At 39.8% G+C, this 12,494-nt stretch overlaps 1 non-coding gene across 1 annotated transcript; it reads left to right on the top strand.

Moving 5' to 3' along the window:
* The first annotated feature begins 8,404 nt into the window (after nt 1-8,404).
* On the top strand, nt 8,405-8,511 carry LOC141619922 (small nucleolar RNA R71). The gene has a single exon (XR_012531840.1). It is a non-coding gene; the product is annotated as a small nucleolar RNA R71 (small nucleolar RNA).
* The last annotated feature ends 3,983 nt before the right edge of the window (nt 8,512-12,494 follow it).

Raw genomic sequence — 12,494 nt, 5'->3', positions numbered from 1 at the left:
AAACTAGTGGTGTCTTAGGGGTGTCACAATTTGGGTTGATGTAGAAGGTCACTAACTAAAATAGCAATGGAAATAAACAAGCAAGATGAATTAAAAGGGTTGTAAACAATTGATAAAAAGCACTAGGGTGTCATGGGGTCATAGGGGAATCATGGGAATTGATCATACAAACATGTCCTCAAATTATAAGCAAGCAATTATTGTTGCGATGGATTGAGTTGGGTTATATCTTACAATCCTAGGAAAGTTTGGGTCCCGGAGCCGAATCGATTAGATTGTACAACACCTACAAGTCGACTTAATCTTCCCTACTCAACAACATGCATGGTCTAATGAGACTCGAGTTGGTTTATGTCTTACAAGTCTCATTGAAAAGATAGGTGATGGGTAAAAAATGCAAGGATTCATAGGCTCGCATTTCATCAAACATAACATGTGCATGAGTTGAGATCAAAACAAGCAAGCAAATAAATCATGGAAGCATATTAATTTAAGCATGAATCATTCCCCATGTTGGTTTCCCCTAATCACCCATTAACCCTAGCTAAGAGACTAATCACTCATTATCATGTTGATCATGCTAGCAAGGTTGTCAATCATACCAACAAAATGAAACATGATGAACAGATGAAAATAATTAACAATAATTAAAAAGGGATTAAGAGGATTATACCTACTAATGATTCCAATAATAAAGCAAAGATAAAAGAAGTACTTGATGCTTGATTGAGAGGTTGTCAATCTCCCAATAATAACCCAAATAATCTTCAATTACCCAAAATAAAGGATGAACAAAAGAGAGATTAAGGAAATAAACTTGTATTAAAACTTGATTAATTGTTGATTACAAAACTAAAGAGAGATTTGATTGATATTAACTACTCTAAGAATTGATAAGAAGAACATGCTCTTCTAATTAGACTAATGGGGTATTTATAGTGGAAATTAGGGGGATGCATTAGAGTTAACTAAGGGCTAAACTAGTAATTACACTTTTTAGATTGAGCAGGGAGGAGCCGGTATTTTTCGAAGGAAGGGCTTCTCTCTTTGTAGCTTGGAGAAGACGAAATTGCGCCGTACAGGAATCCGTGCGTTTTGGAGTCGGGACGGGCGGATTCTGGCGGTGGAACACGGGCGGCTTCAGGTGAATCCGGGCGGATTGTGGCGGCTGCTAACCCGGGCGTCTTTGGAGGAAAACGCACGGATTGTGCATGTAGAGGACGGCCGGATTGTAGACAATCCGCACGGATTGTTCCTCAGCAACATTTCTTCTTCTTTTCTTCCCTTTTCTTCATAAAATCCTTGGGGATTTCCTTGGAGACTCAAGGATCCTTTCTCAACATTGCTCATCTACTATAATATGTACAAAGGCCTTCTAATCTTGTCTCTCCTTGATGCTTGGTCATTGGATTCGATCAATTTAGTCTCGTTTTGCCATGAAAATGCAAGATTCTTACTCCTTTCCTACCAAGGGATCAAAATCTCAAAGAATATGCAAAACAAAGAACTAAAGATAATAAATGACCCAAATATGCACTAAAAGGCATGGGAACAAGGCTAATTCGGGGGCTAAATATGCGCTAATTTTGGTCACATCAAATATCCCCAAACCGAACCTTTGCTCGTCCCGAGTAAAGAGGTGACAAAGACTAGGACCATTATTTAAACTAACCTAATAACATAGCCGATATGAGACAATTAGCGGGTCTCACTCCACCCCTTCAACTCACAACAAGACAACCATGAGGTAGGATGCCTTCTTGCAAGGCAAGGTGGGTCTTGCCAAAATGGCGACACATCCAAACATTAAGCACACAAAATCACATAATGGATGCATCTACAAAATGAATAGCCACTTCCTCATCAAGTGGCGGAGGCACTAAAGAAGAACAAATTTAAGAGCATATAATCCTTCACAAATACTAGTTTAACAAATTACTAAGGCTAAGAGGATGGCACTAAATCACCTCCAAATGGTGTTAAACTAGACTACTTTCGTCCTCAATTTCCAAATGCTTTCGTCAGGGGCGATCGGATGGTGGTGGAATGATGATCCCTATGATGCTAGTAGCATATGACATGACAAGTCTCGAATTCTCTACAAAAGTAAAGGTCATGGATCGTCCCAAGCTCGACAAAGTAGCTTGACAAAAAGGCTTTTTGGGAATGAAATGCTCAAATCTTTATACACAACGGGTGGATATGACTAGTATTCAAAAATTGACCTCATTCAACTTTCACATTTTAAAACTTTAAGATGGGGTTTGTCCCTTCCGGGCTAGTGTCCTTTGCTTTCGCCAATCGCTTATTAGGCAACCGGTTAACCTCTAGACAATAGCTTTTCGGGGTGATAGTCACTCTGTCTCTGGGCGGTCGAATTCACAACCGTGTGGGGGCCCAATTCAATGGATCCCGCTCCAAAGCACATCGAAGTGGTACGCCTCCATCAAAACAATTTAATTTCTCAACATTCAACAATTCATAACATTTGAGGTTTCCTTAGCATTAAATTACTTCCACATGACAAAACTTTCAAAATGAGCACTTCAAACTTATTGATAGAAAGTATTTTTGGGTTGCCTTACCACAAGGTCAATCAAGGTCACCTAGACAAGTTAACCAAGTCCACATCGCATCACGGGGTTGGATAGGTGACTCACATGCAAACCCTTGACTAGGCTTTGGGTCATGGGCCAAAAGACACTAGTATGACACTACCTAGGGTGTTTTACAACCATTCTAGTAGGCAAAGTCTTAAGTTGAAACAGTATTTGTAATGGCTTAGTTGCTCTTGTCAAAGTTCCTAATTAGGCACTTTTCAAAACTTTTATCTAAATGCAACTACATGCTATGATGCAACTATTATAAACATCCTAATGCAAGTGATTCTATCAACTAATGTGCCAAATAAACTAAATGCAAGTCCTAAGTTCACATTGTTATACCGCATCAATCAAAATAAAGCCACATAGTCATTAACATAAAGAGGAAAAAGGAGATTGGAAAGATCATACCATGCGGTCTTCAATATCCTCATGTCTCGGATGTGGCGTAGTCGATCAATGTGAACAAGGATAGAACAAACACAATATATACAAAACAATATCTACAAGACTACACTACAAAAGGAAAGAAACGTGTTTTTGGGTTTTCAAATTTTCAAATTTTTATGGATTTTCGAAATTTTTCAATTTTTTTGGGTTTTTGAATAAGAGTTAAGTGTTAGAATTCCCATCCCCACACTAATATGGGCATTGTCCTCAATGGCCAAAATGATGGGAAATTATGGAAAGATGATGCATGATTTCTACACTAAATGCAATCTACACTAATCTACACTACATGATGCATGGTTTTTTTGTTTATGACGGAGAGGATAATTTAGATTACCTCCCATTGTGTATGCATTAACTTCCCGAAACCGAGTTAGACACTATTGCTAATGTCCTAAGGATGGGTGTAGTTCATGCACACACTATGCAATGCATGAAACGAATTTGTCATTTTGGATTTTGAAAGTGGGAACAATAAAATGAGAACACCTCAATGGTACCGAGGTGTGAGTCCTCTATGGTGCTAGGACTACTCCAACAATGATCAAGAAAATAATTAAAACAAAGAGAGAAATAGACAAACCTTGAGAGGGTAGGAGCCTCCAAAGCTTGCTAATCTTCCATCATATCATCACTACCATCACTTTCCTCATTAGAAGTGGTCTCATTGTCACTTCCCTCTTCATTTGCTTCTTCACTTTCTTCTTCACCTTGCACATCATCTTCTTCTCCTTCTTCACTTGCTTCCTCATCAATGTTATCATCAACTTCTTCATTACCGACAACCTCATTGTCACCCGGAACGACCCTAGATGCACTCGGAAATAGGACTTCTCTATCCGCGCAACTAGGCAAAGGACATGATGGATCAAGTAGTCCTTGCCTAGCTAAGTGTAGGAGGGGTGGATATTGAGCCAAGTAAGCATTTTTCCGATCCTCAAAGGCTTGCTTGTGCATTGCTTGCATGAGAAGAGTCAAATAATCATTTCTTGCTTCAACGCCATCGGGCTTGAACTCTTGGTACTCGAAAGGGTAGGGTGGTGTGACAATGGAAGAGGAGGGTATTTCAAGTTCACCCTTTTGTTGTCGGATAATATACTCGGCCTCTTTTGAAAGGGGAAGTAGATAATTGGTCCGGTGGACGCTTAGACGACAAATCTTTGAAGGCAAAGTAAATGATCTAGCCTCACTAGTGAGCCATCCATACTTGGTGTCAAGAGGGTTATGGGCAACCCACTTGTACTTGTGTATCTTAGTATGCATATCAACAAGATGACCACCCTCTTTCGCCTCATACTTGTTATCTTTGTTGAAGTTAGGATCAAAGTATTTAGCTAGGATAGTGACTAGGCCGCCATTCACAATAACGGTAGCGCCTTTCTTCCCACAATCAATGTTGAGCCATCTATCTACCAAAAGCCTTAGAGAGTTGAAAGGCTTGGTGTGTACTCTTCCAATGTTCAAAGCCGACTCAAGAAGAACAAAATCAAGTTTGGTGAAATGGTTGGTATCTTTTCTTGCAATGATGGTGTTTCCTATGACCTTGTGCCATACTCTTATGCCCGGATGGTGGACTAAAAGAGCACGACTCGCATGAAAGTCTTCAAATTTCCTTCCGGAAATTGCTTCCCAAAGAGGGTCGGGGTCATACTTTCGAACATTCTTAAAATAACTCGGTTCATCACTAAGACCCAAAGCTTCACCCATTTCTCTAAAGGAAATGCATCTACTAACATTAGCTAGACGAAACTCGAGGTTCTCCCTAGTCTCAACTTTGTTGACTTTCAAAGAACTCAAAAATTCCAAGGTAAGGGAGGGGTATGTCAATTCTTTTGATTTTAACAATTTCTCCAACCCCATTGCTTTAAAGAAGGCTCTAGTTTGCTCAAGGACACCCAACTTATCTAAGGTATCTTCACAAATAAACTTGGTGGATTGAAATGATTTTCTAGCAAACTTGGCAAAAGAGTCTCTATGGGTTTTGGAAATAAAAGTTACCTCCGGATAGTGCAAAAGTTGATCAATTTCCGGAGTAGTAGATGTTGTTGCTCCCATAGAAGGTTGTTGTTGTTGTTGCACTTCCAAGTTTGGGTTTGCTACCACCATAGCCAATGCTTTCTTTGCTTGAAGAGCCGTTTGCCTTGATGAAAGTGTCTTTGCCTTTGGTGCCTTTGCTTTTGTTGCCTTTGTTGCTCCCTTAGTCCTTGCCATTGATGAATTAACCAAGAAAAGAATGAAAAATATTCAATTTGTAGTGTACCCAAATCGATTTAAAGGTGAAAGGCTTTGCCTTCATGAATTCAAAAATCGACTCAAAGGTTGAAGATTTTGTGCTTGGTTTTGATTTTTATTGAAAAAGCAGTGATTGATTTGTTGTTAAAAGGATGTTTTGATTTGATTTTGGTGAATGTAGTTGAGGGATTTTGTTTTTGAGATGGAGAGGATGAGTGTTTTTATGTTTTTGAGTAGTGTTATGAATGAAGGAATGAAGAAATGAATGTGGGAGGGGTTTTATAAAGCCCGAAAAATTCGAACTGCAGGGGCAATCCGTGCGGTTTCTGCTCGGGACGGGCGGATTCTGCCTTTTCTGGGTTGGGAAAAACTCGCCTAAAGACGGGCGTCTTTTAGTGAAGACGCTCGGATTCGCAGACACGGGACGGGCGTCTTATACAGAAGATGGGCGGATTCCTTCACAGCAATTTTTCTTGTTTTCCTCGGCCAAGAAGACGGGCGTCTTCCCTTCAGGACGGGCGGATTTTCAAAGACGGGCGGATTTGAATTCAGGACGCCCGGATTCGCTTACAGTCAAAAATATTTCAAAAGTTCAGCTCAGAGGGACGTGCGTCTTCTACCCAACACGTCCGGATTGCCTGAAGACGGGCGGATTCTCCTGAATCCGCTCGGATTCGACCCCTTTGTACCCGGATTCAGTTCCATCCGTGTACAATGCATATCCCTTGTCATTCTTCCATTCTTCAAAATATCTCGTGTTCTTCATTGTGGGGGCACTACTAAGGCATGGATAGCCTAGGCAATTGTCATCCCCACACTAAGCTAAAGCACTACACATCAATTGAAATTATTAGTCCCTCCCTCACTTCTCTCAAACATGACAATTATCTTGATCAAAGTATAAAAATCCAAAGATGACAAAAATGCAATGCAAGAATTGAAATGCGAGTTAGGTAGTTAGAAATATTTACAAATGGTGGTTTAGGGAGGACTCCACCAAACTCTCATTCTTGATGAGATGTCAAGGGGGCATGTCCAAGGTGTTGTTGATGTTGCTCAACACCTTGAAGAAATAATCAAAAGCTTGTTCATTATCGTTATAAAGTTCTTCAATAGACCTTGGCCCTTGTTGTCGGTCTTGATCGATGGCATTACCAATGTAGGGATTAAAAATCCCTTCAAATTCGTCGTCCCAAAGACCACAAACTTCATTAAGTTGATCATTGAAAATCTCTTGATTTGATGGAGACAACTCTCCCAATTTCTTTTCTTGGCCAATGAGGCCATCCTCTTCTTCTTTGCTTGATTTTGATGAGCTTTGTAAGCTCTCCTTGTCACAATTCACTTGCTCTTTGAATGGAGCATCTTCAATTTTCTTCTTCTATTGGAGTTCCGACTTCTTCCTATCATCCTTCCGGCTATAATGATCAATCATGAAACACGGTTCATGCAAACGAGGAGCTCTCATAGTCTTGTCAAGATTAAAAGTTATGCTTTCATCTCCCACTTCTAGAGTGAGCTCACCATCTTTCACATCAATCACCGCACCCGCGGTGTGTAGGAAAGGTCTTCCTAGAATGATTGGAATGTTGGAATCTTCCTCCATATCAACAATGACAAAGTCCACCGGGATGAAAAACTTCCCAATTCGCACGGGAACATCTTCCCATATCCCTAATGGTGTCTTCGTCGATCTATCGGCCATTTGGAGTGTGATATTGGTGCATTTAAGTTCTCCCATCCCCAACCTTTTACTCACCGAGTACGGCATAACACTCACACTAGCCCCTAGATCACATAAGGCTTTGTTGATCGTGGTGTCGCCAATGGTACACGGTATTGAGAAGCTTCCCGGATCCTTTAGTTTTGGAGGTGAACTCCCTTGAAGTATTGCACTACTCACCTTAGTGAAGGCGATAGTCTCAAGTTTCCGGATCGACTTCTTCTTTGTGAGGATGTCTTTCATGTATTTCGCATAGGCGGGCACGTGATTGATTAATTCCGTGAAAGGAATCGAGACTTCCAAATTCTTCACAATTTCCATAAACTTTCCAAGTTGGTCATCAAATTTGGGCTTGGCTTGACGACTTGGAAAAGGAAGTCTAATCACAATGGGCTCCTTCTCCTTGACCTTGTCTTCATTTTTCTTTGAACTTTCTTCTTTTGATGATTCTCCATCTTTGGAGTTTTGCACAATTTCTTCCTTATCCTCAACTTGCTTCTTCGGTGCTTCATACCTTGTACCACTTCTCAAGTGAATGGCACTAACCGTTTCATGTCTTGGGGGATTACTTTGAGGTGGTAATTGCCCCTTTTGTCTTTGTGAGCTTGAAGATGCTAGTTGAGTCAATTGGGTTTCCAACATCTTGGTGTGAGCTACGATGTTGTTGATGGTGGTTTCCTTTGCTTGACTATCTTTTTGCATTTGAGTGAAAAATTCTTGTTGATTCTTTTGCATTTGGAGGACCGCTTTTTGAACATCAAAACCTTGGTCATTTTGGTGATTGTATGGATTTTGATTTTGGTAACCTTGGTTTTGATTGTAAAAGGGTCTTTGATTTTGGTTTCTCATGGGAGGTGGGGTATATGTTGTTTGAGGGTTTTGAACATTTTGGCTTTTGTATGAGAGATTTGGATGGAATTTGATGTTTTCATTGTAATAGTTGGAATAAGGGGTACCACTCTTGTATGCTTGGAAAGCATTCACTTGTTTATTTGTTCCCCTACATTCACTTTGGTCATGTCCCAAAGTTCCACAATTCTCACATATCCCACTTGGGATTGATGAAGATGCCGTCATGGCATTAAAATGATGCTTTGGTGATTTTGAGACTTCTTCAAGTCTAGCCATAGCTTTTTCAAACTTCAAATTGATTGTGTCAATGTGAGCACTAAGTTGAGCACCCAATTGAGTAACGGAGTCCACTTCATGCTTTCCTCCTCTAGTAGCCTTGCGAGGTCTACTATATTGTGAGTTATAGACCGCCATTTCCTCAATTTTGTTCCATGTTTGATTGTCATCAACTTCGGTGAACATTCCATTTGATCCCATATTGAGAATGTTCCTTGAGTCTTCATATAAACCGTTCCAAAATTGTTGTACCAAGAACCATTCGCTAAGTCCATGGTGAGGACATGAGCGACAAATTCCCTTGAACTGCTCCCAAGCTTCATACAAAGATTGTTCATCCCTTTGCTTAAAACTCGTAGATTGAGTTCTTAGCATGTTAGTCTTTTCCGGTGGGTAGAATTTTTTGTAGAAAGCTAGAGCCAAATTCTTCCAAGAATCAATTCCGAGAGTGGCCTTATCAAGGCCCTTCAACCATTGTTTCGTGGTGCCAATTAGAGAAAAAGGAAATAAGACCCATCGAATTTGGTCTTGAGTTACACTGGTTTGAGAAATCGCATCACAATAGTCACAAAAGGTTTCCATATGAGAATGAGGGTCTTCACTAGGCATCCCCCCAAATTGGCTCCTTTCGACTAATTGGATAAAGGCGGATTTGGCAATAAAATTTCCGGTTAGATGTTGTGGTGTGGGAGTACCATTGGGTAGGTTCTCCTCGGTGGGCACGGAATGTGATGAAAATTTAGGCATTGTAGGTTGATTTTGGGTGGTATTTTGTAATGGGTTCTCCTCACCTTCTCTTGCAAAAGGGTTGATGAACTCAATAGTTGGTTGAATATCTACAACCTCACCAATACCTCTCAAATTCCTCCTAGCAAGTCTCCTATTGGTTGTCAAAGTTCTTTCAATTTCACGATCAAAAGGTAACAAATCACCTTGTGACCTTCTAGACATGCAAAATATCAAACAACTTGAAAACAATTAGAACAAACCTTGAGGAGTTTTACTTCCCCAAGGCAAAGAAAGACACAACTAATAACAATATAAGAAAATCTAAATCAAGTTAACACCGTCCCCGGCAACGGCGCCATTTTTTATCGGTCCGTTTCGTGTTCACAAGTAAATAGATGTGGTCGTTGGGTCACGTCCGAATCAAAACACAATTTATAGCTTCACAAACAACTCTACAATTAGTAAAGAGGCAAGTAAAGGTCGGATCCCAAGGGACGGGAATTGAGATGAGATTTCTATTGAAACTAGTGGTGTCTTAGGGGTGTCACAATTTGGGTTGATGTAGAAGGTCACTAACTAAAATAGCAATGGAAATAAAAAAGCAAGATGAATTAAAAGGGTTGTAAACAATTGATAAAAAGCACTAGGGTGTCATGGGGTCATAGGGGAATTATGAGAATTGATCATACAAACATGTCCTCAAATTATAAGCAAGCAATTATTATTGTGATGGATTTAGTTAGGTTATATCTTACAATCCTATGAAAGTTTGGGTCCCGGAGCCGAATCGATTAGATTGTACAACACCTACAAGTCGACTTAATCTTCCCTACTCAACAACATGCATGGTCTAATGAGACTCGAGTTGGTTTATGTCTTACAAGTCACATTGAAAAGATAGGCGATGGGTAAAAAATGCAAGGATTCATAAGCTCGCATTTCATCAAACATAACATGTGCATGAGTTGAGATCAAAACAAGCAAGCAAATAAATCATGAAAGTATATTAATTTAAGCATGAATCATTCCCCATGTTGGTTTCCCCTAATCACCCATTAACCCTAGCTAAGAGACTACTCACTCATTATCATGTTGATCATGCTAGCAAGGTTGTCAATCATAACAACAAAATGAAACATGATGAACAAATGAAAGTAATTAACAATAATTAAAAAGGGATTAAGAGGATTATACCTACTAATGATTCCAATAATAAAGCAAAGATAAAAGAAGTACTTGATGCTTGATTGAGAGGTTGTCAATCTCCCAATAATAACCCAAATAATCTTCAATTACCCAAAATAAAGGATGAACAAAAGAGAGATTAAGGAAATAAACTTGTATTAAAACTTGATTAATTGTTGATTACAAAACTAAAGAGAGATTTGATTGATATTAACTACTCTAAGAATTGATAAGAAGAACATGCTTTTCTAATTAGACTAATGGGGTATTTATAGTGGAAATTAGGGGGATGCATTAGGGTTAACTAAGTGCTAAACTAGTAATTACACTTTTTAGATTGAGCAGGGAGGAGCCGGTATTTTTCGAAGGAAGGGCTTCTTTCTTTGTAGCTAGGAGAAGACGAAATTGCGTTGTATAGGAATCCGTTCGTTTTGGAATCGGGACGGGCGGATTCTGGCGGTGGAACACGGGCGGCTTCAGGTGAATCCGGGGGGATTGTGGCGGCTGCTAACCCGGGCGTCTTTGGAGGAAAACGCACGGATTGTGCATGTGGAGGACGGCCGGATTGTAGACAATCCGCACGGATTGTTCCTCAGCAACATTTCTTCTTCTTTTCTTCCCTTTTCTTCATAAAATCCTTGGGGATTTCCTTGGGGACTCAAGGATCCTTTCTCAACATTGCTCATCTACTATAATATGTACAAAGGCCTTCTAATCTTGTCTCTCCTTGATGCTTGGTCATTGGATTTGATCAATTTAGTCTCGTTTTTCCATGAAAATGCAAGATTCTTACTCCTTTCCTACCAAGGGATCAAAATCTCAAAGAATATGCAAAACAAAGAAGTAAAGATAATAAATGACCCAAATATGCACTAAAAAGCATGGGAACAAGGCTAATTCGGGGGCTAAATATGCGCTAATTTTGGTCACATCAACCATGAGAGCTCCCCGTTTGCATGAACCATGTTTTATGATTGATCATTATAGCCAGAAGGATGATAGGAAGAAGTCGGAATTCCAATGGAAGAAGAAAATTGAAGATGCTCCATTCAAAGAGCAAATGAATTGTGACAAAGAGAGCTTGCAAAGCTCACCAAAGTCAAGCAATGAAGAGGATGTCCTCATTGGCCAAGACAAGAAAATGGGAGAGTTGTCTCTATCAACTCAAGAGATTTTTAGTGATCAAGTAGATGAAGTTTGTGGTCTTTGGGACGATGAATTTGAGGGGATTTTTAATCCCTATATTGGTAATGCTATCGATCAAGACCGACAACAAGGGCAAAGATCTATTGAAAATCTTTATCATGATAATGAACAAGCTTTTGATTACTTCTTCAAGGTGTTGAGCAACATCAACAACACCTTTGACATGCCCCCATGACATCTCACTAAGGATGAGAGTTTGGTGGAGTCCTCCCTAAACCACCATTTGTAAATATTTCTAACTCCCTAACTCGCATTTCAATTATTGTATTGCATTTTTGTCATTTTTGGATTTTTATACTTTGATCAAGATAATTATCATTTTTGAGAGAAGTGAGGGAGGGACTAATGATTTCAATTGATGTGTAGTGCTTTAGCTTAGTGTGGGGATAGCAATTGCCTAGGCTATTCATGCCTTAGTAGTGCCCCCACAATGAAGAACACGGGATTTTGAAGAATGAAAAATGACAAGGGATATGCAAGTACACGGATGGAACTGAATCCGGGTAAAAAGGGGAAGAATCCGAGCGGTTTTTAGGGAATCCGCCCGTCTTCAGGCAATCCGGGCATATTTGCTGAAAGACGCCCGTCTTTAGGCGAGAATTTCTGATTCCCAAAACAGACAGAATCCGGCCGTCCCGAAGGAAAGACGCCCGTCTTCCCCCTACAATTCAAATTTTTCGGGTCTTCTATAAACCCCCTCCCACATTCATCTCCTCATTTCTTCATTCAAAACACTACCCATAAACCTCAAAACTCAAAAACCCTCATCCTCTCCACCACCAAAACAAGATTTCCTCAATCACATTCATCAAAATCAAATCAAAACATCCTTTTAACAACAATTAATCACTCCTCTTTCAACAAAAATCAAACCAAGCACCAAAATCTTCAACCTTTGAGTCGATTTTTGAATTTATAAAGGCAAAGCCTTTCATCTTTAAATCGATTTGGGTATACTTGGAAATTGAAGATTTTCACTCTTTTCTTGGTTCAATCATCAATGGCAAGGACAAAGGGAGCAACAAAGGCCCCTAAGGCAAAGGCACTCTCAACAAGACAAAAGTGTCTTCAAGCAAAGAAAACCTCATTGGCTATGGTGGTAGCTAGTTCAAACTTGGAAGTGCAACAACAACAACCTCCCTTGGAAGCAACAACATCAACAACCCCGGAAATTGCTCAACTTTCGAACTATCCGGAGGTAATTTTCATTTCTAAAACCCATAGGGAAACTTTTGGCA

The sequence above is a fragment of the Silene latifolia genome, chromosome 1 (genome assembly GCF_048544455.1).
Source record: "Silene latifolia isolate original U9 population chromosome 1, ASM4854445v1, whole genome shotgun sequence".
NCBI classification, from domain to species: Eukaryota; Viridiplantae; Streptophyta; class Magnoliopsida; order Caryophyllales; family Caryophyllaceae; genus Silene; species Silene latifolia.
This window is presented reverse-complemented; position numbering and strand designations above follow the sequence as displayed.